This window comes from Macaca fascicularis, chromosome 16 (assembly GCF_037993035.2).
Source record: "Macaca fascicularis isolate 582-1 chromosome 16, T2T-MFA8v1.1".
Taxonomy (NCBI): Eukaryota; Metazoa; Chordata; class Mammalia; order Primates; family Cercopithecidae; genus Macaca; species Macaca fascicularis.
Window position 1 is genome coordinate 5,711,997 of NC_088390.1, and position 6,615 is coordinate 5,718,611.

Below are 6,615 nucleotides of genomic sequence, written 5' to 3' on the forward strand. Positions count from 1 at the left end.
CAGAGGGACCCGATGGAGTCACCAGAGGAAGGGATAGAAGCTAGAAAGAAACAAGGGTGGAGGAGAAGGCGTAGAGAAGACCCCAACCATGGGTGCAGGAGGCAGCGACAGGTGCTGAATTTCCCAAATTTTTAGCAAACTTTCCTCCCTCAGCCCTTACCACAAGCAATTAAAAGCGCATTTGAAACAGAACAGAGGGACTTTGCCACACCTGGAGTTTATTTCTTACTATTTCCAGAGCAGGTGGTGTAGGAAATACCTATTGCCAAGTAAGAGATGCCACAGACAGATCAGGACAAAGTGCATAAGAAAAAGAACCGTTTTAAATCCTGAAATCTCAGAGGAGGTTAATACGCATGTTAGATTTGTAACTCACTTTTCACAGTCCTGATTTTGAGGTATGGATCTGCCATAAAGACACGCTAATCTTTAGCGGGGCAAGCTCTGCTCTCTTGAGCTGTTTCTTCTTAGACTCTCAGGATAAATATGTCGATGTGATGTTTTTACTTAAGATTACACATATTTTCCATGTATGATTGTACGGACATGGCTCTCGGGTTCCTCTCCCAAACCATAGCAGACTTTGGAGAGAGGGTGGGGGGATTTCAAATGTGGCTGGGGCTGGACGATTGGGTGGGCGGGCTGGTGGCTTTGCAGAGGGAACCTGTTGCTTGAGTGACGTGGGGCGGATGGCCCAGCGGTGGATGGAGGAGCGAGGTGATTGCTGGCTGCCATCTCTTGAATATCCTGGCGTGAGCTCCTCCTGTTCCTCCTGGGATTGCTATGGAAACCCAGACTGAGTTGTTCTCTCTGTGTCAGGGCTTTCCTGGGTGTTTTTCCTCCCGGCCTCAAAGCTTACAAATCATTCTTTTCTCTGTGCCGATCAGCTGATTCTCCCAGGCCCTGTCTGGGGCAGGGTGACTGACAAGCCAATTTGGTCAGACAATTGCTTGGGCTGATTTTTCCATTGCACTGAGCTCCTTGTTTTGGCTCCTGGTAAACTGGGTTTGATCTGGGGCTGGGAGGTGGAGGTTGGGGATCAGGAAGGCAGGGAGGGGATGCCACGTGAGCCTTCTCTTTCTCAGGAGGGGCTGAGAGGGAACCGTGAGAGTCCACAGCCCCCAGGTCTGAAGCAAGGAGTGGGGGCTATGTCAAGATTGGGGGTGGGGCATCATTCCCACTTTAAAGATGAAGAAGCCCAGCCCTCACTCATTCTTTTTTTTTTTTCTTTGAGACGGAGTCTCACTCTGTTGCCCAGGCTGGAGTGCAATGGTGTGGTCTTGGCTCACTGCAACCTCCACCTTCCAGGTTCAAGAAATTCTCCTGCCTCATCCTCCTGAGTAGCTGGGACTACAGGCACATGCCACGACACCTGGCTAATTTTTGTATTTTTAGTAGAGACGGGGTTTCACCATGTTGGCCAGGGTGGTCTGGAACTACATGTTGAACTCCTGACCTCAGGTGATGAGCCCGCCTTGGCCTCCCAAAGTTCTGGGATTACAGGCGTGAGCCACCACGCCGGCCCCCACTTATTCTTAATGGCAACAGAAATAAGGGTCAGTGTTGTCTCCATACTGATAAACACCTCCTCTGCTGATAAAATTCAGATGGCAGATTCCATTGCTTGCAACGGACTGAAAGAGCCCCAAGGGTCACTAAGTGCAACTCCTACGTTTTACACACGGGGGAGCAGTGGCTCAGATGGGAGAATGTTCCTTACCCAAGGGCCCCTGGGATTTCCCCCCTTCTCTTGGTCCAAGTGTCTTCTGTGTCACTCAGGCCTGACCAGAAGGCCTGGGACTGAGCTGCAGTGTTCTAGCCCCTGAGACGGGGAGAGAGATGGGCTCTGCGGGTGTTCTTGGTCTCCTGTCCTGGGTGACCATCATGTTCATTCTGCCATGGGAGTGATATGCTGAATGCATAGCTTGGCTTAGCTCCCCACAGGCAGAGCCTTTTGAACTCCACTTCAGGTTCAGGTTCAGTCCCAGCTCAGACGCTAGGACCCTCCCACACCCAGGCAGGAGGGGTAGAGGCACTTCTCAGGTCTCTCCGAGGACTCCAAGGCAAGTTTTCCAGGTTGCTAGTCTGGCCCCGTCCTCTTAGCCTGAGATGACAAATACTACTATCGATAATGATGATTGGTGCAAGCATCGTGCTGGCGACTTTGTACGTAATGTAACATTTATTTCTCTAGCAACTGTGAGCAGGTGGTTTTTTTGTTTTGTTTTTGTTTTGTGATTTATTATTATTATTATTATACTCTATGTTCTAGGGTACATGTGTACAACGTGCAGGTTTGTTAGATATGTATACATGTGCCATGTTGGTGTGCTGCACTCGTCATTTACATTAGGTATTTCTCCTAATGCTATCCCTCCCCCTCCCCCAACCCCACAACAGGCCCCGGTATGTGATGGTCCCCTTCCTGTGTTCAAGTGTTCTCATTGTTCCATTCCCGCCTATGAGTGAGAACATGCGGTGTTTGGTTTTCTGGATGAGTTCATGTACTTTGTAGGGACATGGATGCAGCTGGAAACCATCATTCTCAGCAAACTATCGCGGGTGGTTTTATGTCCATTTTGTGGATGGGTACACTGAGGAACAGAGCAGCTAAGTGACGTGCCTGAAGTTCTAGAACTAGTGAGTGTTTATGGAGGCAGGAGCTGAGCTCAGTTTTGTCTGAATCCCAAGTTTCTTCTCCCAGCCACGTGCATATGCAGCCTGACTCAGTGAGCTCAGTTCATACGATTGGGCTGCAGCGCTGTTCCTCCCTGGCCAGTATAGTTCCCTGTGAGCCCCTAGTTGGTTGTGGGGTGGGGCGGGAAGGCACCTAAGGACCTGTCACCTGTTGATGTCACTTTCTGACAGTCTCAACTTCCAAGTGTCCCCTGGCTCTTGGTTTCCTGGAGTTAGGACCCAGGCTGTCTGTGCCCAATCTTCTCACAAGTGGTGCTGCCTGCTGAAATCCTTGCTCCTCGCTGGGCCGAATGAATTCTCAGTCTCTTCTCAGCTCTGCTGCTCTGGTTCTAAGGAGCAGGCCCCCCACCTAACCAAGACAGCTGACCCAGAAGGCTTGCAGGAGTGGAGCCTTTGCATGTGAGCGCACAGAAGAATGATACCTTCCCAGAAAGAAAAACATCTCTTGTTTTCTTCCAGTAAATCAAGGCTGGGAGGTGCATTTGTTTAATGGGTTCTGTCCACAGCTAATCTAATTTGGTAAATGATTTGAGGGTGGGGAAAAATGCTGACCCAACACTTCAGAGAATGGACTCAGAGCAAGGGGTGCAGGCAGCGACACGCAGCGGGGCTGTGAGCAGGAGAAGGGGCCAGAGAACCTACCTGTGGGTCAGGGTTTCCTATCCCCTCCCCGTGTGACAGAAAGTCTCACACACATGCACCCACGCGCAAACACTCCCACTTGCGTGTATGTGGGTGCTGTCTTTCCTTTCTGGCTCTTAGATATCAGCATTGCCAAAGTCAGAGATAAAGTTCGTTCTGTTACAAAGTCAGCCAATGACGGGGAAGGCTCAATATTTCATTTGTTTGTGGTGGGGTGGGGTTGGCGGGGGAGCAGAACCAGATAGGGTGATCCTGTTAGTTTTGGTGTATTTTTTCCTAGTTGTGAAATGTGGTGTTCACTTATTTTATTTATGTATTTATTTTTTCCTCACTCGTGGACGCACATGTGTTTGCTTCTTCATTACGACGACAGGAACAAGGGTCAGCGTTGTCTCCACACTGACAAACGCCTCCTCTGCGGAAGTGTGTGTCCGCGTGTGTTTCTGCCTGTCTGTCTACCTGTTACAACCTCAGCTCACCAGGGTCCAGAGAGCAGACCCACCCACCATAACAGAGGAGTCAGAGATATTTTGAGAAGGGCAAGCTTTAAGGATGGGGAGTATGGCAGACGGAATAATGACCCCCAAAGATGTCCACATCCTCACCCTTGGAACCCATGAGGATGGCCAAAGAGACTTTCTGGATATGAATAAGTTAAGGACCTCAGGATGAGAGGGTCCTGGCTTATCCAGGGGGACCTAACGTAATCATAAGGGTCCCTGTCAGAGGGACGCAAAGGTTCAGCCTCAGAGAGGAGATGTGATGATGGAGGCAGAGGAGAGGAGATGTGATGATGGAGGCAGAGGCTCCAGTGATGAGCTTTGAAGGTGGAGGCGGGGGGCCGTGAGCCAAGAAATTCAGGCAGTGTCTATAAGGCGGAAGAAGCAAGGAGACGAATTCTCCCCAAGAATCATCAGAAGGAGTGCAGCTCTGCTGACACTTTGATTTTAGCCTGTAAGATCTGCTTTGGATTTCTGACCTCCAGAACTATCGTCTGTTTGTGTTGTTTTAAACCACTAAGTTATAGCAGCGATAAGGAACTAACATGAGGAGTCAGCAAAGCTCAGGCATGGGGCAGGTGGGTGCCTGGGCTCTCCAGGCACACCGAGACTCACACAGTGGGCAGAATGTGGAGACAGATCTGGGAGCTGGAAAGGGCCTCAGAAGTTGCCTGGGATCAGAACAAGGCTAGAGGTCTCTGGAAGATGGAATCCCACAACGTTTCAGAGGTGCTAAGGTCCTGGGCACAAAGATAGGGGCTCAGGTATTAGGGACTAAGACCTGAGGATGGGTATAGGGTGTGGCTGTGGAGAAGAACAAAGGAAAGGCCTACTTCTGATAAGCTCAGCTTGGTGCTGAGCTGTGTGCTCTGAGATTTGCTCTCTCTTACCTGCAAAACAGAGGTCTTGGCTAGCTCAGAGGTCACAGACCAGAGGCTGGAGGCTTGATACAGCTCACAGACACGTTTGGCCTGTACCGGGTTTCTAAAAACATTTGGATGGGTAAGGCATGGCGGCTCCCGCCTGTACTCCCAGCACTTTGGGAGGTTGAGGTGGGAAGATGACTTGAGGTCAGGGGTTCGAGACCAGCTTGGTCAACATAGTAAGCCCCTGTCTCTATCAAAAACAAAAACAAGGCCGGGCACGGTGACTCACGCCTGTAATCCCAGCACTTTGGGAGGCTGAGGTGGGTGGATCACTTGAGGTCAGGAGTTCAAGACCTGCCTGACCAACATGGTGAAACCCCGTCTCTACTAAAAATACAAAAATTAGCCAGGAGTGGCGGTGCACACCTGTAGTCCCAGCTACTTGGGAGACTGAGGCACGGGAATCACTTGAACCTGGGAGGCGGAGGCTGCAGTGAGCCGAGATCACGTCACTGCACTCCAGCCTGGGCAACAGAGTGAGCCTCTGTCTCAAAAACAAAACAAAACAAAAACAACCACAAAAGACATTTGGACCAATATTTTAAAATCATTGGATTTCACATATAAATCCGATGTTCTGACTTTTATCTTAAAATATGAGGTGATCTGGCAACAACTGGACTGATACTCCTGCCTATTTCAGAGCCTCCCAGGCAATTCCAGTTGGAGGTGGAATGTTCCCAGGGGAGGTGGGCCCTGCAGACATGGGAGGGGGGCCACTGTCACCCAAAAGGAGGAGCATCGGCTTTTTAGACCTGGGTTTGGGGAGCCCCCAAGGGAAGTGTCTGAACCATGCAGGTTCCTTATAGTCTTGAGCTCAGATTCCACTTGACAAGTGCTGAGTGCAGCGGGACTCTTAGCCACATTGATCCAGACACTAAACTCCTATTAATGTAGTCAGAGAAAGCAATTGCTTTCTTGGCAGCCACATGCGGCTGGCGGCTCACACAGACCTTGCAGTCAGATGGAGACACCAGGACCGCCCCGTGGGAGCAGCTGCAAGCTAAGACTTCCACGCCTGGGTGTCCAGCTTCAGCTCAGGCTTCCCCTCTGGCCCTGTCAGTGAGGGCTGTCACTTCAGCTGCCAGCCTCTCCTGTGAGTGGCATCCTCAGCTGTCTCCTGCACTGGCCCCTTGGTGTTTTCCTAATCCCTACACAAAAGGGCAGCGGGATCTTGGCTAGGAGGCTCAGAGCAATGCTCCCCTGCTCCCCAGTTTGGTCTTCCCTGCTAGGATCCCATTCACTGGTGTTCTGACCCTTTTTGGCTCCCTCTCTTAGCACAGGCAGGCCCACTGATGCTCTATTTTGGATGTGTCTTCCTGGTTCTCCCTCCTCAGGTTCACTCCAATGGACATGATTTTGCTTCTGACCTCTGGACCTATGTGCCTTGGCTGGGCCCAACAGCTTCTCCCTTTTTCTTGCTATGTCGGGGCTGTGACGGCCAGGACCCCTCCCCAGCCCCAGCAGCACCCTCCATGGTCACCAAAGTCTGTCTCTTTCACTTCCCAATATCTTCGAAATTGTCCATTTCTTCCACCCCCAGTGCCATGCGTGTCCAGCCCAAGCCCTCACCTGGCTGCTCCCAGAGCCTCCGACCTTTTCACCTCCAACAGCAGCCAGAGAGTTCTCTTCAGAGGACAAACCCGACCATGCCAGCTCTGTCCAGAATCCTTCAATGCATCGTTCCGGATTTCAAGATAAAGCCTGAGTTCCAGGCACTTCCAGACTTGGCCCCCATTCTCTCCTGCAGCCTCATGGTTCCCAGCATCCATCCCCCGGTCCATGTGCTGGCCATACTGGTCCATTTGCCGCACGCTTGCTTCCTCTGAAACTTGGACTTTTGCGCACGG